At 37.1% G+C, this 22154-nt stretch overlaps 1 pseudogene; it reads left to right on the top strand.

The window, feature by feature from the left end:
* The window catches only part of LOC105215091 (uncharacterized), a 51799-nt pseudogene extending 41524 nt beyond the window's left edge, over positions 1–10275 (top strand).
* The last annotated feature ends 11879 nt before the right edge of the window (positions 10276–22154 follow it).

Raw genomic sequence — 22154 nt, 5'->3', positions numbered from 1 at the left:
GTTATTGTTGTGCGCATTGTTGGGTGGAATGGGGTTGTGTGCGCATTTGCATAAATCCCCAAACCCAGACGAAAATCTCTGCAACTCCCGTGCGCCAACAAGAATATGGGGTACACTGGCGTCGCTTCTCAATCGACTTCAACTTTTGTCTCGATTCATTGTCATATAAATGCAGATGTATGTATGAGTTCAATTCACACCAACAAAGGGTGTTCACACTCAATCGGCGCGCCCATCGCTAACATACAACTCATTTCTAAGCCTTCCCAGTCAACTCTGTAGTCTTCCCAACTCACTCTCAGCTCTTCACAGCCATCGAACGCGTGCGTTTCAGTTGGACAAATGCATAAATAGTCACTTTGTTAATAGCTAACGTTTACTCCCTTCTCCACATTTCGCGCGTCGCCCACTTCATTTCAAATCGGCGTTAACCCACCCACCCGCGCTCTCGTGGTTCGCACTCGTCGGTGTTTTTCATGTGTCAAATTTTAAATGACAGCAAATTTAATCGATTTATGTTTCTGTTTGATGCGATTTAACAGCAGATTGTTGTCTGCGCGCCTGCCAATGCCAGATTTAATGGCGCTTTCGTCGACAAACGCCAATTTCATGGGTATTCCATACACGCGTTTTTGCCTTTTTTCGTGGATGAGGGAGTATTTTTTTTGGAAATAACGTGGAAGTGTGGTGTGAAGATTTTGTAAATGAGTATTTATGCATATTAATGAAATTAATGTGTGTTTTCTCTGATATTTTATGAAGTTATTATGTACTGATATGAATTTTTACTCTTAGACGACACGTACTTATGTATATAACGTATGTATTTACTGTCTTTATTGGTTCTTTGACTTTTCGACGTCACTATTAGGCACTTTGTATTAACAAAGTATACAAAGTCTGGTGATCTAGTGTCTTTTCTAGCTTAAAGAGTTTAAGATTGAGTTGAAAGAACTTGCTTTGTAAAAATTTAACGATATCAAGTCTAGAGTAATAATTTTTTAGTGGAGACACCTACCAGGATCGACAAATACAAATATTTTTCTTAATTTTTGCTCTAAAAATTTATTAACTCAACTTTGGAACTCAAAACACAGTAGACAGAAGGATGAACCTGACTCAAGTTTTTTCCAATTAATTTTTTGTAGATTCCAGTATTCTTTGAGATTCAAAGCCGTTCTCAAGACCGACTCAAGACTGCGATTTTTTGATTACATTAATTTTCCCATCAGTCTACGACACTGAACAGGTCAACATTACGATATTTCTTTAGAATGATATATATGAGAACACATACCGATACGTATCTCTTATATTGAAAAGGCACTTGACAACAAGAAGCTTCAAAAAACTAACCAATAGGATTATTCTGATTCACAAACACCTCTTTCAACTTTTCCTGAGATTTAAATAATTTTGAGTTACCCAACTTATTAAGAGGAAACCTCAGTGATAATAACTTTCTTTCTTAGATCAATATCTTATATCGGCGTTAGGTTATGTGTTGGGAGATACATCGCTAAAATAGAGTTCGGTAGACACAATAAGAGTATTTCTTTTAAAAGTGATGGTGGAGGAATGGGTAAATCAAGAAAGGAGAGCCAAAATTAAGTCAAGCTAAGATTAAAGGAGTTATCCCATGTGAAGGGTTCAAAAAATGTATTTATTTTTTTCATCATAAATTGCTTTCTTAACATGTCTAGAAAAAAGTGATTTTTGATTTTTTTTGGGAGCAGAATGGGCCTATTGATGGCTTAAGTGCGGCTGCTTGCGGTCAGGCTCTCTTCGCCTCCCTTTTCAACCAATCAAAATGATTTTTAAAAATTCGAAGTCGTTAAGCTACAGCAATTAAAAGAATGAGCTGTTCGAAGCGCTGAGTTGGTAGCTGGAAACTTTTTTTTTTCAAAACTTTTTTTCAAACCTTCATCGTATCTCAAAAACGGCATGACCGAATGTTTTGAAATTTGCTGGGGGCATTCAACACATGTAAACGTATAGAACTCTCTATTTTCAATCAAAAATTCCAAAAATTTGATAGCAAAAAACCCAAATAGAAAATACAAAACTCCGAATTTCAGAAATTTCGGAAATTTCGGAAATTTCTACCAAAAGTCCAATTTTTGGTATATTAATTTCACCGTAGTGCATTCCATGAATTTAAACTTACAGGATTCAATTTTTATCTCCGATAAGCCAAACAGCTGGAATCCTGGCGAAAGTGCGAGCGCATTTTTTTGAGGCGGGTGTTTTCAGAACGCTGTAACTCATGTTCTATGCTTCTTCTTCTTGACTGGCGTAGCCACCGCTTACGCGGTTATAGCCGAGTCCAAAACAGCGCGCCACGCATCTCTCCTTCTGACAGTTTGGCGCCAATTGGTTATTCCAAGCGAAGCCAGGTCCCTCTCCACCTGGTCCTTCCATCGGAGTGGAGGTCTCCCTCTTCCTCTGCTTCCACCAGCGGGTACTGCATCGAATACTTTCAGAGCTGGAGCACCTTCATCCATTCGAACAACATGTACTAGCCAGCGTAGTCGCTGTTTTTTTATTCGCTGGACTATGTCTATGTCGTCGAATAACACATACAGCTCATCGTTCCATCGTCTGCGGTATTCGCCGTTGCCAATTCTTAAGGGACCATAAATCTTCGGCAAAACCTTTCTCTCGAAAACTCCTAGTGCCGTCTCATCGGATGTTGACATCGTCCACTTTTCAATTGCCTACTTAGTCCATAGTAGCACCTGTTGGCAAGAGTGATTCTGCGTTGGATTTCCAGGCTGACATTGTTATTGCTGTTAATGCTGGTTCCCAGGTAGACGAAATTATCTACAAATTCAAAGTTATGACTGTCAACAGTGACGTGGGAGCCAAGACGCGAATGCGCTGACTGTTTGTTTGACGACAGGAGATATTTCGTCTTGTCCTCGTTCACCACCAGACCCATACGCTTCGCTTCCTTATCCAGTCTGGAGAAAGCAGAACTAACGGCGCGGGTGTTGTTTCCAATTATATCGATATCATCGGCGTACGCCAGTAGCTGTACACTCTTATAGAAGATTGTACCTTCTCTGTTTAGCTCTACAGCTCGTATTATTTTTTATTTTATTTTTTTTCTTGTTCTATGCTTATACTATCGAAATTTCTATTAATAAATGATAATAAATTTGATTTCTAACTTGTTGGCCGTAGAAAGAAATTCTAAAAAATCCCAAAAAATCAGGCCGTCACAGGAGGTCACCCCTTAAATGGGGACATTCAGTAATGATCTGCGTACGGCGATACGACAATCCATAGACATACATATATATTGTTTTCCCATAGTTCCTAGATGGATATGAGATAGGGTCTCACAACGATCCATAGATTACGTTAATTATAAAAGGATTGTTGAATAACACTTTTCCGCTTTACTAATATAATTTAGTATAATCAGAGTACCTCACAAAAAGAAGTCGTTCTCTTTTGATGTAATCGCTATGATATTTGCCCCCCCTACAGACAGGTTTTAAACTAATTTCGAACTAATGTTCCTGTGAGGAAATTTTGCATACGAAAATGTCCTCAAATACTGGCCAGAATAGAGACCGAACACATATATTACCCTATATATAGTAGTAGTAGTACTGCACATCACATTACGACGTATGATACCGTGATAATATGACATGTACCAAGAGCCTATTCCTATCGCAAAATTTCCTCAAAAGAAAGAAGAATGCATCTCATATGGCTTAAGTGTTTCGCGGATTGGAAATTGGACTTGCGCCTAAGGTTCATATAGAGCCACACAACTAACAGTTGTATGGATAATATTTGCAATAAACTGGCACATTCACCTTGGATAAGACCTATCCAACTTTCCTTCTAACTATATTTATTAAAATTAATGGAGAAACATCGCTTCTTCTTTCTTTGAAAGGTTGTTTTAAAGCATTAAAATTTGATTTTATCTACCTAAGCCGTTTACCAACGAGCCATTCCCGAACTCACTAGAAAAACAACTTCATCTGACTCTAGAACTATAGAAAATTCTGGAGAATTCAAGTTTCTTCTATCAAAATTTTGTCTGACTTAAAATATCTGAAATTGGTGTAATTGTCCAAAAATAAATTATACCAAGTTCTCCGGCCACACTGAGAAAAACAAAAAGCAAAACTTATTTTTGTGCTGATCGACTGACCTACACATAACTCATACTCATATTTCTAGTTGAAGTGCAAAAATATTCATTGAGTTCTCGACGACACTCCATCAAAATCAAAGCCCAAAATACATAAATACATATACAGATTGTCACACCGACAACAACACAGTCGAACGCTGCTTTATTGTTGCGCCTTGTTGTCCAGCCAACAAATGTAAGCAACAATCAAAATCTCGGAAAAGTGGTGGTCACTGTGGAACCAAAGGAAAAAAGAAAACAAAAATGTAATAAATCTGCTGTTGAGGGCGCGTACACTGTCCAACTCCCCACCCACCACGGCCACCATGCACACATATAAAAGCCAAAGCATAAAGGACAACAACAACAACTTGAGTTGAATGGATGCGAGAAGTGAGAAGTGTCAGACGCTTTTGTCCGCGCGCTGTTTACTTGCTGCTCCACATCGATTTTGGGCCAAAATGTCCGTCCGTCTGGCTGTCTCATGTCTCATATATGTGAATTTATTTCTGTGCTATTGTCTGGCCATTTTTCTGCAAACATTTGTGTCTATGTTCTGGTCATGTATGTGTTTGTATGTGTGTTTTAGTCTTCCAGCCATTGACTCCATAAACAAAAATTGCAGCGACACGACACCCAACACACACATCCCTTATCGCCGCTGCCGCAGCCATTCAACCGAAATTTGGCGGCCTCGCAGCATATACGGACCGAGTCCCTTTTATTTTATCGCTAATAGACATGACGAAAAAATAACATTTAAGAGTCAATAAAACTTGTTAACGGAGTAATTGCCAGCAATTTATTTATTTCACCTCATGTGACTTGGTGGTCTTGGCGGACGCGGTCTGTCTAGGCGGCTGTGCTGTGACCCAAACGAAGGTATCGAGGTGTTGTTTTACAAGTATACATGTCTCTATGTGTGTTGGTGATGCGCGAATATGTAACTGTATGTGATTTTTTGGGCAAATTAATGAGAGTTTGAGTGTTGTAGAAATGCATTGGAGACGTGTTGCTTGTAAATAAATCTGAGAGGCTTTGTTGGCAATACATATAAAAGATACAACAACAAGTATATTAGAGTTATTATATATTTACATATGTACAGCTATAGATACAATTACTTAATTTATGTAGAAATAAAGCTGGTTACATTTACTTAATTATAAATAAGGATTGGCTAAGTTCGGGTGCAACCGAAAATTTTAATCTCTCGCAATTTATGTTTATTTAACACACAATTTGACCCACATATTCGATATGAAGTCCTGAGGTAGTTTCTGAACCGATTTCACTCGTTTTCACCACCAACATACATTATATCTAAGATTATATGATCACTTAATTTGGCTAAGATATTTTACTTATGATAATTAATCGATTTATAAGGTATAAAGCCCAACGTATATTTGATAAACCTATAATTGGGTATATCCGAACTAGGGGAAGTTATGACCCGATTTTAACCATTTTTGGTACAGAAACACGCTATTAGAAGAAAAATATTCCTTCAGAATTACATGAAAATATCTGAGAGATTTGCCGATATTTTTGGTGAAAAATTACCATTAGACTCCGAGTTCTTCACTTTCGTTATTCGAGGCCTTGAAATGTTGTAGTCCGATTTCGACAATGTTTACACAAGTGATGCCACACAGCTCAAATACAGTATTTGTGTACAGTTTTATTCCGCTATCTGCATTAGTTCCTGATGTAGCTATACTACTATTATAAAGAGGAAAGATTTGTATCTACATATGTTTGTAATGAATAAACTCAAAAACTACTGTGCCAATTTCAAAAATTCTTTCACCATTGGAAAGCTACATACGCCCCGAGTAACATATATTTTTTATTTATTGCTAAAATCTCAATTTTCTGGAAACAGTTCCCAAGTGAGGGTATCAAAAAGTCATTCTCTTCGCATCGCAATCTGCATCGAGAAGTCGTAATCAAGTTTTATCTCATTACAAAATGATTACAATTTAGATTGAAATTTTCCACATTTTACTTGTTTTAAATGACCCCACGCAAAAAACGGGAAAGTATATACATACATATGAATGGGAGAGTGCGAAGCCAGATCTGTCTGCAAGTTTTGTAATAAAATTAAAGAGATAACTCCTAATTTCAATAATTTTTATTGTTTTTTATTATTATTGGCTAATACAGAGCGCTCATTTAACTCATATTGCCATATTGGCAATTTTATATTAAATGAGTACCCTTATTGATTATCGTAGTGGCGACCGCTATTAGAGAGACGTAAATTGTAGGTCTTTACATTAGAACTTATGACTATTAGCATTTTTTTAAAGCAATAGCTGTAATTCTATCCAATAACCTACCAAGACCTGTCTAAAATTTCATCAGAATCGGTTTTGTAGTTCTTGAGATATCTTGACAAATGACTTTGGAAACACTGGCTTCAGAAAAACGCATTTAAAGTCTCAAGTGACAATACTACCTACCCTATACCGCGCAACTGCTTCCGATGGTATCTCCAAAACCATTACTCGGGCCGATCGATTTTTTGCACAATATTTTAGAGATATTCTAGATTTAAGAAACCCATGTTACTCCTAGAAATATCACATATAGTCACACACGATATCACATATATAAAGGGTGATTTTTTAAGAGCTTGATAACTTTTTAAAAAAAAAAAAACGCATAAAATTTGCAAAATCTCATCGGTTCTTTATTTGAAACGTTAGATTGGTTCATAACATTTACTTTTTGAAGATAATTTCATTTAAATGTTGACCGCGGCTGCGTCTTAGGTGGTCCATTCGGAAAGTCCAATTTTGGGCAACTTTTTCGAGCATTTCGGCCGGAATAGCGCGAATTTCTTCGGAAATGTTGTCTTCCAAAGCTGGAATAGTTGCTGGCTTATTTCTGTAGACTTTAGACTTGACGTAGCCCCACAAAAAATAGTCTAAAGGCGTTAAATCGCATGATCTTGGTGGCCAACTTACGGGTCCATTTCTTGAGATGAATTGTTCTCCGAAGTTTTCCCTCAAAATGGCCATAGAATCGCGAGCTGTGTGGCATGTAGCGCCATCTTGTTGAAACCACATGTCAACCAAGTTCAGTTCTTCCATTTTTGGCAACAAAAAGTTTGTTAGCATCGAACGATAGCGATCGCCATTCACCGTAACGTTGCGTCCAACAGCATCTTTGAAAAAATACGGTCCAATGATTCCACCAGCGTACAAACCACACCAAACAGTGCATTTTTCGGGATGCATGGGCAGTTCTTGAACGGCTTCTGGTTGCTCTTCACCCCAAATGCGGCAATTTTGCTTATTTACGTAGCCATTCAACCAGAAATGAGCCTCATCGCTGAACAAAATTTGTCGATAAAAAAGCGGATTTTCTGCCAACTTTTCTAGGGCCCATTCACTGAAAATTCGACGTTGTGGCAGATCGTTCGGCTTCAGTTCTTGCACGAGCTGTATTTTATACGGTTTTACACCAAGATCTTTGCGTAAAATCTTCCATGTGGTCGAATAACACAAACCCAATTGCTGCGAACGGCGACGAATCGACATTTCACGGTCTTCAGCCACACTCTCAGAAACAGACGCAATATTCTCTTCTGTACGCACTGTACGCATTCGTGTGGTTGGTTTAATGTCCAATAAAGTAAACTGAGTGCGAAACTTGATCACAATCGCATTAATTGTTTGCTCACTTGGTCGATTATGTAGACCATAAATCGGACGTAAAGCGCGAAACACATTTCGAACCGAACACTGATTTTGGTAATAAAATTCAATGATTTGCAAGCGTTGCTCGTTAGTAAGTCTATTCATGATGAAATGTCAAAGCATACTGAGCATCTTTCTCTTTGACACCATGTCTGAAATCCCACGTGATCTGTCAAATACTAATGCATAAAAATCCTAACCTCAAAAAAATCACCCGTTATTATATCGTTTTTATGAGAGGATAATGTAGGTAAACGATACATTTCGCATTTTTAGTGGCGCAAGCAAGTTCAAAATTGAAAATTTTTCGCACGCATCTGTACGCTATCGCCATGTCGCTCTTTTAGGTGACTGTATAAAAATATATGTACATATATAATTCTCAACCAAAACAGCAAAAAAATGTGTTTTTTTCGTTATCAGTAAGAACAGACTACTGAGTCACTTTGACGTCGCTGTATAACTAACCATGCGCCGAAATCCGCGTCTTCTTCATAATTCTTAGAATATTGCGATAAGCATTTAGAGAAATAGTAATAATATACTTTCATACATTTTCAACAGAAGCTTGGTTTATACTAATTAAATATAGAAAGTGTAAATATGCTACAACTATATGTATATACATATATGTATTATAGCTTTCGAAAAGATTGTAAATTTAATGGAGATAAGGTTTGGTCAGTCGAAGAGAGCTTTAATAATTAATTAAAAATAAAAATTTTGTAATGATTTCCAGAGCCGATGGTATTTAGTTTAGGTTGATTATAAATTAGCAACTTGAGAGGAATTATAGAGCGAAAAGCACAGTTTCATTATGCGCTCTTCAAAATGTATTATTATCATATTTCGAATGCTACACACATATTTATATAGATCTATTTATGTATATATACATGAATATTGAAATATACACGCAATAACAAAATGAATCACTTAATATAACCGAAAGTACTGTCGACATTGCCAAAAACTCTCTCTATTGATAATAATTATTAATATTTATTTTAAAATTGCTTATCGCCAAATTCTAAGAATTATGATTATTTTTGGCATAAACAAGCGATTGTGTGTACCATCGTATTTATTTAACTTTAATATATCCTTCAGTAAGCATCAATTTAAAATCTGCGCTTAAACAGTTCGTGCAACTCTGAGCAAAATTTCTCGCAACTTTTGGAATACTTTGCTATTTTTTATCTTGATTTTTCAAATCCGTTACTGTTTAAGTCATAATAATGAACAAAGGGCTATATGCGACTGCACTTGTGATGTGGAACTAGATGCTGTTGAGGAATTCAAGAAAAATTTAGAAAATATACAAACGAGTGAAACCAAATTCGAGAGTAAAACGTGGAACATCGAAAAGCTATTAATTGCAAATCGGTAAAACTGACTTATAAGTTATATAATAGTTATCACTAGTACTCACAGTTATTAACTGCTCATTACAGCGTACCAAAATTATCGAGTTGCGCAGAAGCGGCAGATAACAGCAGAGAGAATGGCGTATACAATATTCAAATACAAAAACTCCATATCGACGACTTGAAGGTGTTTTGTGTAGAAGACGTGGATTTCGGTGGATGGTTAGTTATAAAGCGTCATCAAAGTGATTCCGTAGATTTTAATAGAAATTGGACGGACTATAAGGAGGGATTTGGCGACCTAACGGGTAACTATTGGATCGGTTTGGAGAAACTACATGCGCTCACTAGCGACTGCGAACAAGAGTTATATATACAAATGAGAAGACATAATGGTACGGAATACTATGCAAAATATACACAGTTTGTTATTGCTGAGGAGTCAGAGAGCTACGCTTTGAAGAAATTGGGAAATTATAGCGGCAATGCTGGCGATTCCTTCGGCAAACACTTGGGAATGAAATTTTCAACTTCCGATCGTGATAATGATATATCTGCATGTAATTGTGCACGGAAATTTGAAGGCGGTTTGTGGTTTTTAAATTGCTATTTATGGTAAGGAAAATCACAGTTTGCTGTAAATGGTGATAAATATTTACATATACATATATATATTTTAATAGCCACCTAAATGGACGCTATGGCGACGATAATGCCGGTGTGAATTGGGTTGCAATAGAAAGAGATGAACCGTTGGCATTTGCTCAAATGATGATACGACCAACTCGAAATTGTATGAGACAATTGTTGCGCAATTTACATGGAAGTGCCTAAAAATTTATTGGAATTGAACCGCTTGGATTATTTTTTATTAAAGTGTGGATATTAATTTTCAAATATACTTAGATATCTATAATTGTCAATTTGTACTTGCTTGTGTCTCCAAAAATGTGAAATTAAACTTATAGTTTCTAGATTCTATCACGAAAACGATATTTTATGTATATTAAAAATGTATTTGCTTATCAGCGAAATCGCTTAGTTTCTTTCACTAGCCGACAGATGATGTAAGTATATATTACGGTTCCCATTGTTCCGCTGGATTCTAAAGTGTATTTGCAGCTTAAATTGTTTACTTCATATGGTAAGACTTGGAAGACTATTCTTCTTCTTTTTGACTGGCGTAGACACCGCTTACGCGGTTACAGCCGAGTCCACAACAGCGCGCCACGCATCTCTCCTTTTGGCAGTATGGCGCCAATTGGTAATAGCATGTGAAGACAGGTCCTTCTCCATCTGATCCTTCCATCGGAGTGGAGGTCTCCCTCTTCCTCGGCTTCCACCAGCGGTTACTGCATCGAAAACTTTCAGAGCTGGGGCACTTTCGTCCATTCGAACAACATGACTCAGCCAGCGTAGCCGCTGTTTTTTTATTCGCTGGACTATGTATATGTCGTCGAATAACACATACAGCTCATCGTTCCATCGTCTGCGGTATTCGCCATTGGCAATGTTCAGAGGACCATAAATCTTCCGCAAAACCTTTCTCTCGAAAACTCCTAGTGCCGTCTCATCGGATGTTGACACCGTCCAGGCTACTGCACCATAAAGTAGGACACACAGTACGCTCGATAGAACCTTATAAGCGATGTTAAGGAGGCTTATCCCATGATAGTTGGGGCAGATTGTGGGATCTCCCTTTTTGTGGATTGGGCAGAGTACACTGAGATTCCAATCGTTGGGCATGCTTTCTTCCGACCATATTCCACAAAGAAGCTGATGCATGCACCTTATCAGCTCTTCGCCGCCGTATTTGAATAGCTCGGCCGGCAAACCATCGGCCCCGCCGCCTTGTTGTTCTTCAAGCGGGTAAGTACTATTATAATTTCTTCACGGTCGGGCAATAGAACATCTGTTCCATCTTCGTCGATTGGGGAATCAGTTTCGCCATCTCCTGGTGTTGTACTTTCACTGTCATTCAGCAGGCTGGAGAAGTGTTCCCTCCACAAACACAGTATACTCTGGTCATCAACAACTAGGTCCTACAGGAGTGTGCTCCGGTCTTGAATCCTTCAGTTAGTTGCCGGATCTTTTCGTAAAATTTTCGAGCATTACCCCTGTCGGCCAGCTTGTCAAGCTCTTCATACTCACGCATTTCGGCCTCTTTCTTTTTTTGTCTGCAAATGCATCTCGCTTCCCTCTTTAGCTCTCGGTATCTTTCCCATCCCGCTCGTGTTGCGGTCGATCGCAACATTGCGAGGTAAGCAGTATGTTTTCTCTCCACTGCGAGACGACAATCCTCATCATACCAGCTGTTTTTTTGACTTTGAAAGCGAATGGTTTCGGTTGCAGCTGTACGTAAGGAGTTTGATATGCCGTCCCACAGTTCTCTTATACCGAGATGCTGATAAGTGCTCTCAGAGAGCAGGAATGCAAATCGAGTAGAAAATCGTTCGGCTGTCGGTTGTGATTGCAGCTTCTCGGTGTCGAACCTTCCTTGTGTTTGTTGACGTGTGCGCTTACACAGAGGCGGGTGCGTATCTTAGCTGCTACAAGATAGTGCTCCGAGTCGATGTTGGGACCACGAAGCGTACGCCCGTCAAAAACATTGGAGACATTGGAGACGTCCATCTATCACAACATGATCGATCTGGTTGCGAGTGATTTGATCCGGGGACAGCCAAGTAGCTTGATGGATTTTCTTATGCTGGAATCTAGTACTACAGACACCATATTTCGGGCCCCGGCGAAGTCGATCAGCCTCAGACCGTTTGGCGATGTTTCGTCATGGAGGTTGAATTTTCCGCTTTGATGCGGATTGTGGCTAGACGTTCATCCACTGGAGTGAATGCCAGGTCTCGACGACGGAGTCTCTCTCCCACCACGAATCCCACACCGAATTTGCGCTCCTTTATATGGTCGCTGTAGTAGATGTCACAAGGACCCACCTTCTTCCGTCCTTGTCCCGTCCATCGCATTTCTTGGATTGTGGTGAGGTCAGCATTTACTCTTACGAGGACATCAACCAGCTGGGCAGCGGCACCTTCCAAATAAAGGGTCTGGACATACCAGGTGCATTCCCTTAAATCATAGTCCGTTATACGTTTGCTGTGGTCGTCATCAAAAGGGGGGTGTCTCATCCGAGGCTGTTGCTTCTTATTCATTGGTTATTCGTTTTTATGTGGTCGGTCCCAAACCCTACACACAACCGCATAAGCTGGATTCGCCTTCTCACTTTAGCTCGCCTCCAAACGGATTTTTGTTGGCTACCCAGAGGATACTTGGTCTAAGACCGGAAGTCGTGAACTGCTTGAGCCACATGCAAAAGAATCGTTCCTGGCCACTCACAAGTGAATGGCAGTCAAAAACTTTCCACACTTACGTGAACTTCTACTCCATCCTCCTTGGAAGACTATATGTAGGTATATTTGTATTAGATAGTGTTAGTAGATATGCAGAATGAGAACACTTCACTCTATAATATTCGATTTCAAATTATTTTCAACAGCATCGCTTTGAATCAATTTTTGTGTTTGTGCAAAAGAATGGATTAAAGGAAAATTTTGAATTCCATAAAAAAGGACAAAGTTTCCTAACATTTAGATAGATGCTTGGACGAAATTAAATTCTTCATAATAAAATCGACGGTATAATATGGCCTTCCCAATATATGGATCTGAATTCAGTGGAGAACCAGTTGAAATTTGTGAATGAGAATATTGATAGCGTTAGATCGAAAAACGAAATGATCGACAAAGGAAGAGTTATGAAGAAACAATCAAGAAGATTCGTATTACATACATCAGATTTCCCACACCTCAAAAACAGAATTTGTGCATACTCTATTCCGCTATCCATTTTTCACCGAAGTCAAAAAACTATTACGTACCGATTTTCATTGAAATCGGTCGAGGTCGATTCCAGCCCAATTTTCTACCAGTTTTTGTAGCAATTTGGGCCCTATGTGAGCAATAAACCTTATGTGAGTATAAATCAAGTGACGGCTGTAAAAAATACCAATTCCGAAAAAAGTACTGTCTCGTTTTAAACCTTACGTCTAGAAACCTATTATTATATTAATACATACAAATATAAATTTTTTAAGACCCTACCACATTTCACCGAATATTAATTAGAGATCCACCAATAAATAAAACATAAGTCTGCTTCGTGAATTAGTCATCGCCTAAGTTGAGTATAACATAAGTCATATTTTAAATTACGGAGAAGCAATGTGGAAGGCATATAGGATATTGGATTCAAGAATATAGCTGAAAGTTGCGTATTTTGGAAGTATATAAACTATAAAAAAATCTGATATAATTGAAAATTTTCAAGGAACTCATTTAACAGTTATTGTTTTAGATCAAAAATATTAGGATCTAGATTCCGAAACGTCCAGGTTATGCGTAGAAGTTATCAAAGAGTGCCTAACAGTTAGAGATCAGTGCGACATGGAGTTTATGGACCTACAAATCTATTGCTCTTTGGATATATAATTTTATTAAGTATTTATATAAATTTACACTGTATGTCTTGAAGGTCTAGAGATACTGATTATTTAATTCAAATTAAGTTAGCTTAGCTGCTTCTATAAACTCCGCTTAGGCAATTCTTTAGGAGATTCTGTGATTGAATTGGGTTTGCCATATGTTAATGTTATATCAGTTAATATCTTGCACAAATGTTTATCTACAACCTGCAACGAGGAAGATCGATGCTTTCCGGTGGCTTACATCAGATTAACAAAGTACAGTTTTTTATTACGGATCGTTTTCAAAAAAATTGTCGTTTGACAACTCAAATCAAAAATTGTATTACATTTCTAGATAGTCCCATTAAGGGGCTATACTAGTGTGACATTAAAAAATAAATAGTTTTTTTTTTGTTTTTTTGCCAATTCGATAGTTTATACTTTCAAAAATATCATGTGAAAGAGGTAAGGTCGTATCTTGAGTAGTTTTTGAATAGTTGCGTTCTAAAGAGTGACCGCTCGCAGGTATACATAAGCTGCTATAAGCGAAAGTTTAAACGCGTTTTTCTCGAAACGACATTTCTCAAAATTGCTGAGAGAAAATGACCGACTGACTTCAGATTGAATCTGAGTATTGATGAATATATTTAGTATACAAAGACCTACGATCTTTTGAATTAAAAATTAAATACGATTGGTTGAATTAAAAAAATTACCATTTTTTACCTTAAAAACGACACTTTTTTTTCGGAACTAAGCCATTTTGTTATATTCTGTTATTTTTCAAAAATCGTAGGTCATTGTATATAAAATGCCTTCTACTTTAATAACCATTTTTGAATTTTTTGGTTTCAGCTACTCATTCGGGCGAAATTTTGGGCGAACTTTGTTTGGCACCTCCGCAGACAGCATATAACTCCGTTATGTGTCAATATTTTTGTAGAAATTTTGTTGAAATTTTCAAATATATCCTTATTATGTGCAAAAAACTTCGAAAACATCGATCGAGTACTTTCTTAAAAAAAAAAATTCACGAAAATCGCCTAATTTCCCGTGGGTTACACTGGTATAGCCCCTTAATATAAATTCACACAGTGGCACTTCTGCTATTCAAGAACCTACCAGTTATTCTCACTCTCTCGCTAGTTGAACCTCCAATTATAAGTAATTTACACTATAAGGAAGTCAACAGTTGCTAGAGTAAAAGCATTTAAAAATTCATATGGGTTTCACGGCTTCAAAATATCAATTAATTGTCGATTGTCTTATTAAATTTGAGAACATCTCTAAAATAGCGTCCAAAAATTTAAAGTCGATTCGAGCTGAAATTTTTCGAGATACAGTCTGAAGCAGTTGCGCGTTCCAGAGTAGTTTTTTTTTTTGAAATTCCAGTTTTCGGAATAGAAAAATCAGTGATTCTGTATAAGGAAACTGTGAACATATTCCTCTTTAATCATTCATTGATATATGTTTATGTCGATGTACAAGGTACTAAAAAATCTTTCTTGATTTTGTTTTTCAATTTCCACGTCAATAAGCGCAAATGTGTGAAGTTGGCGATATCTCGAAATAAAAAATAATCTCCACTTCTACTACACCATTACTGCCACAAATCACGCCAATGTGAGATTATTGAACAATTATTGCATACACTTCGACATTATTATGCGCTTTGTATGGAGGAAAATGGAAAAATTGTAGATTTGTACGTATGCACAGCGGAAAAATGAAAAGCCAAAGACTTTAAAGAATTTAATGCCAATGCAACATGAAACTTGGCGCTTTTTCGCAATAATTTGTGCGGCCTCATTAAATAGCAAGCCATAGCGCTTGCCTAGCGTCACACCGACAAATGGCACGGAGTGGGGACGCAGCTCAGCTTGCAATATACACTGGCTGTCAAAGTGGTGGAGGAAGGAAGGAAGGAGGAAAATGCAACAGCAAAAATAGTAATTGTTGCAACACACACACACACACATGCAAGCAGTAATTTTTGTTGCAAGTGTTGCAGCTGAGTTGAGGAGAGTTGAAGGCGAGTTGAAGGCGAAATGTGCACAACTAAAATTGCGCTCAATAAAAAAAAATTTTGCATTTGAAAAGGCTTTAATTGCCAGGTACATTGTAGTTGCTATACATTTTAATTACTTAGCGCGAGATATTTGCATTTTTGGTGCAACAACAAGCAGCAACGAGAAATATTTTAATTATTTAATATTATTCTTAATAAACGTCGAACATGCAAATCAACAGTTTGAAGCCTGAATGCTCCGTTCACTCCGTACGCCGAAGTGCCAGGAGGGGCGTCAGCTCACACAAGCGCCTAGAGTAGTGGCAAGTGAAGCGCTGTGGCAACGCCAAATTAGTTGCAATGATTAGCGCGCGAGAGCAAGGTACAAAGTGAATAATAAATATATGCTTAGGTGAGAATTGAATGCATATTTTTTATGATTTTAATTTTCTTTCAGCAATTTCCCGCAATAATTGCGAGCATAGCTAATTTATATATGACTCTATGTAGAAAATTAATATGAAAAAAAAATGGAAAATATTTTTATTACAAAATTGTACGCATTCGTTCGTTTTTTGCGGCCATTTGTTGAGTACATATACCAAATAAAATACAAAAACAAATTCCTATAGTATTCGTCGTCGTGCTCACTTGGCATTTGCGTTATTTTGCGATATTAAATTAGTGTGGAAAAAGTTTCGCCGCGCATAATATGCAAAATAGTTTTTCCACAATCCACCACAACAACAACAACAGCAATGACGCGCTGTGCACCAATCACCCTCCGCGCTCCTCACAACACTCCACCTAAAGTACCGCCGCCATCGCTTTGCTATATTTGTTGCAATCAGCAACAAGTAATACTGTTGTTGTTTTTGTTGTTTTGTGTCAGCCCGCGTTCATTGTGCTTGCCACAAAAAAATTTTCCTAACATGTCTAAAAGACATTTCAATTCAATTAAAGTTTTGCAGGAGTGTTGCGCATGTTTTGCTAACTCCAGCGCACTTATTATAAATAATTTTTACTTTTCAAAATGTATATGTATCCGCTACTAGTGGTTTTTATTTTTATTTTCAATAAGGCGGCACGCATGACTACAAATATATTCGTGTGTAAGGCGAATGAAGCTTTGGGTTCATACTTCTCGGGAAGGGCGTTTTTGTTTAATAAATTTTCGTAATTAAAAGTTGAAATAAATTTAATAAAACAAACACGAGAGGAAAGTCCCCAATTTCAGTTAAAACAGTCATTTTTCAATTGAGCAACAGCAGTTCGGGCCAATGGGCCTAATGGTGGCTTAACGAGTTAGGGGTAGTCAGGATTTTCAAATAATCAATTTTTTTTTTGCCTTTTCGTTAAGTCTCATATCTTAAACATATTCGCTGAAAAGCTGAAAATTTGAAGTTGATCCGATAATTACTTTTCGAGTTATTCGACAAATAACAAAGAGCGCTCGGGCACTCCAAACCATTGGTGGAAACTTTAAATGCGATTTTCTCAAAACTATCTTCTTTGAACTGTTGACAACTGTAACTCGAAACTCGTTTAGTAGTTTTTTAATGAAATTTCTACAGTTTTTAGACAATATAATAATCCTGGGCATGAACGAAGCTTTTCTGGTTTTCCAAATTTTCAATTTTTTAAGACTAATTTGTTTTTTTCCCGAAAACCTAGAAAAATATTTCCATTTTTGAAAAAAAAAATCATTAAAGCTTCGATCAGGAGCAGGATTATCTATTATAAAACTATTTTTTCTTATCCGATTGATCCAAGGACCTCCAAGGACTTATAATTGTCAATGCAAGGATCTTTTTTGGAACTGGGTCAACACAAACAGTAACTTTGAAAATTATAAATTTATTTTTTTTTTTAAATTTTCGTGACTACAAGTCATAACATTAATGTCATATTATTACTTTTGTAAAACAACATGAAAAAAATTACTGAAAAATCTCTTTTTTCGTGCCTCTGACTACCCCAAACCCCTAAAGTGCGACCGCTTGTGGTCAGGCGCTGTTGTACCTCCTATTCAACTAACCATCAGCAGTTTTTAAAAGGCCTAGTTTACTACTTTTAGATCTGGATCTAGATCCACAAATAACTGCCCAAACCTTGGCGGAATAAAATATATTTAGGTTTACCTAGACTCGCCTAGAGTGGAAGCGGAATTTCGAGGCAGTTGTTCATGAATAGTTCTTATATCATAGTTCAAAAAAACTCATTTGGATTCTATGAAATGATTCTAAGATGGAAGTTTGTCGAGAAGATAGCTGCCACTTTTAAGATCTCACATACCTTTTGAAGATAGAAATATGAGAAAGCTCGTGTTCAAAGTGGATAACGATGAGGTTCCAATCGAAATACAGAACTTCGCATGATAAACACAACAATGAAAACAATGGCAAATTGACCGAATGGGGTTTACGCATTCACCGTATTTTACGATCTGGCCTTCAAAGTCTTTTAAGAAATGATTACTTAATTCAGAGAAATTAGGCACTTAATACAGACGTTAGGTTAGCTTCAATGGCTTTTCTCAAAGGAAACACACGTAGACTATTGAGGACAGTTCTTTGATATGCCAAAAAATTTACCCCCACCATTAAATATAAGAATCGACAAAGCGCTTAGACCCTACCACAAATCTGCAGAGGTTTTCTACTGCTATATCCGCTAATTCGCGAAGATGCCTAAAAAGTGCGATCCAAGGAACTTTTGCCTAGAACTTTTGCAAAAGGAAATGTTGGGAAGATTCTACATCATCCTCCTCCAAACATCTTATGCAGCTAGCTTCCGGTAAAATTTTTAGTTTGACCGCGTGAATTTCCTTAGGACAATGTTCAGTTAGAGCTCCTGTGACTTGGTAAAGATTGACCATACTGAGGGTGAATAGTTCTCTTGAACTCTTGCGATTCACTTTGGGCCAGAAGGATCTCAGTTCAGCTGAGACTGGTTCAACCGGAAGCAAACTGTAAGAGGATAGTGGTGCTCCTACTCGTTCCCATTCCACTGTAGGTGAGACCGAGGTGCCTAGCATACAGCCTAATATCCAGTAAATGTGGATTGCTCTTGTCGGTGTATCGTCCGATATTTTAAATAATAAATCCAAGAAATCCCGTTACTACGATATAAAAATTTTGAATCTGTCTAGTGAATTTGATATACTAAATTAGTTTTAACTTCACGGTTCAGTTTCATAAAGGAGAGATCAGTTACAGAGTTAGAACTATCGGAAGGAATATGGTATAGGGGCAAACATTCATCCTCATAAGTGAGTGAAAATCAAAAAACCCTTTGCTGTGATGAAAACTGCAAATAATTTAGACTCAAACTCGAGAATCCATTGATGACAGTAAATAAATCACAGAGAAGTGATGAAGTTCATATGCGAAAAGCAACGTCCGACCAGCAAATTCGATGACCATTGTTCAATGTCTATTACCTCTATACTCTCACAAACAAACAAACAACAAAAACACCGGCTTTACCTTTCAACTTCACTGACCAATTGACCAACGCAGTGACCAGCCGCAATGACTCCACATCAGAATAGATGGGAAGCATATGTGTTTACCTATATACAAACATACATATGTTCTATCACTCACACCATCAACAAACGTTATTATATGTATGTATGGTATGTAAGTTCAACCACCGTTCAACTGGCTGTTGGTTCAATCATTTGGCTATTCCGTTTATCTATAACGGCGCCGTGTGGTGAGCCTATTTGTCTGCGTTGTACGCGCCCCATCTGGCACTTTGTTGTGGCGCGCACATCCGGATAATCCTGCTGCAGTGAGATTTGTTATGTGTCCTCTACACTAAATACCGCGCTGGACAGCCGTTAAATAGACGGCGGTGTATGTGTAGCGTTATTTACGCCTCTGTGGGCCAATACAAATACATTGTGCAATATTGTTGATGGTTCATTCACAGAGTCAGAGTGGATGTAATGTGTGAGATGAGATATACTTATGTGTGATGAGAATGGCAATTGGAATACCTGTAGTAATTGTTCTAACGGTTTTGATTTTGTGACGTGTTAGTTTGTTGATGTACTATACCATAAGTAAAATAATGCTAAGCGCGAGTTATTGAGCCAATTTCCTCGATCTTTCGGGAATATATAGATTCAATATTTAGGGTCTAAGGAAGATCTTTTCAACTAAATTTGTTAGGATATGCCACGTACTGGCAGTTATATACGGTATATAGTTGACTACAGTGAAAGTAACCATTCTATTTGATGTTTGGAAGCGACGTGAAGGTTTAGACCGATTATATTCAGATCTTCCTTGCTGAGCGAAATTTACTTAACTATATTCTTAAATCGAATTCATCGATATGTGTGGTCAGAAATCACCACGTTGACGAATAACATCCTCATCGTTACAAACCTATTAGATATAGGGGTATGAACCGATAACTTCTACTTTTGGTGCCATATCGGATTATATTACACATAAAATGCTTAATAGATTATAGAAGACGTTTTTGGAGGTATATAATTTACAAAGAGATACCAGTCAAACGATCTGTCAAAGAAAACATGCACTGAGTCGTCTAAAACCATTAATACACATTTTTATGAGAGATCTGTGGTGATAAATCAGTTAGGACCACTATTTGGCACGTTTTTAGAGAGATGAGGCCGGCTATCGCTGAAAGGACCTCTATATACCGTGAAAAAAAACAAGACAGATATAATATCCATCGGATTTATAGATCGATTTCATAAATTTCTAGAAGATAATCACTATAAATCGATAGAAGCTTGAGTTTTATACAATCAAGAAAAATTTGGCGCCTATCAACTTTGACAATATTTGATGAGTACGCGTGCTTGGAGTCATAGTTTGACCAAACTAGGGTAATAAAAAATTAATATATCAAATTTCGCTGAAATCGGTCGAGTGGTTTATTAGTTATTAAATTGTATTTAAATTTGGATAGTGCCACAGTCATGATTCAATTTTTAAAGAATCTTTATAATGCCATAATATTTCCACTTTCTTCAAGATATCTGAAGTGGAAAAGTATAGAGATCAAGATAAAATAGATATATTTATATTTCTCTGTCGTTTTTGAGGTTCTACAAACTACACCAAAACCCCAAAAATATAACAATAATGAAAATATCAATATCAAATGAGAAGATTAAAAAGTAGAAGAAGAAGAAGAAGAAGCAATTGACTAAAACTAGAAAGAAAAAATATAAAATTTTTAAACAAGATCAAATTAAAATAAAAAAACTCAAATTAAACTAAAAACAATTTATCAAACTATTCATCAAACTAAATAAAATTAATTCAACCAAATTGAATAATATATCATGAAGTGAAATGAAAAACGGACGAATCAATATAAAGGCACATCGTTGCATCAGATAAGCACAGCACACAAATTATAACTATTAGTTTGTGAGCGTATTTCGTCATGGTATCCGCCTACTATACGCTCCACACAGAAGACGCACACTCCGACGGAATCATTCGACATTCGTCTGCACAAAACCGGCAACTTCACATCTAATATGACCAGAGTCAAGAAAATGGTTCAATTAAAATGTTGCGTACGTGACAAGAATTTTCGAGAGCAAACGCTGCTTTTTGCTAAAAAAAAAAAACGAAATAAAATGCAAAAAACCAAAGAGAAAATAATAATTTTGAGGCGTTGACGAACATGCACCATCAGGCGAACCGATCTGCCAATCTGATATGTGTCTTAGCTTTCCAAATTGTATATATGGATGTATGTGATGCATGACCGAGCAGATGGAGAAATGAATGCCGAAAGAAACGCAAATGCTTACTGCCAATTGCCTCGAAACTTTTTGATTGGAGATCAATCAAAGGTAGCATTTTTATTAACAAGTAAAAGGCGATACATTCATTTTGGAATGCCACAGATAATATATTTTGTATAAAGGAGCAGACTTTAAGGTTCTTTCTCTTTACTGGTTCACATGGTTTAAGAACATATAGAATGTATGTATGTGATATATGTCTCAATAAATTATCGCAACCGATACAAAATTCTCCAAGAAATTATCATTTGCCGAGGAAGTATAATGTTTAACAATTTCTCACAGAAGTGAGAGAATATGAAAGTCTTATTTATAGTCCCTAAAGAGAAAGATCGACGGTATTGAGTTATCTTCAAACTCCAAATTGGTTTTATGAGCAGATCTTGTATAACACTAGTAGAGTTACATATGTTAGAACTGCTATAGCTCCTTCGTCCTATGGAGCACCACGCGAACTTCTAATCACTACAGGTTGTAAGGCCTTAGCAAGGAATTAGTAACAATGTTAGTGTTGAGAACATGCGTAGAGTAAACTGTTCATGGCGATCAAAATGGTGTGTACGTCCCTTAGAAGAACTCATTCTAAAACTAGTTAAAGGTAGATTCTGAAAAGTGTGGAACCAA

The sequence above is a fragment of the Zeugodacus cucurbitae genome, chromosome 3 (assembly GCF_028554725.1).
Source record: "Zeugodacus cucurbitae isolate PBARC_wt_2022May chromosome 3, idZeuCucr1.2, whole genome shotgun sequence".
NCBI classification, from domain to species: Eukaryota; Metazoa; Arthropoda; class Insecta; order Diptera; family Tephritidae; genus Zeugodacus; species Zeugodacus cucurbitae.
The sequence above is the reverse complement of the archived record's forward strand: the minus strand, read 5'-3'. Positions and strand labels throughout refer to the sequence as shown.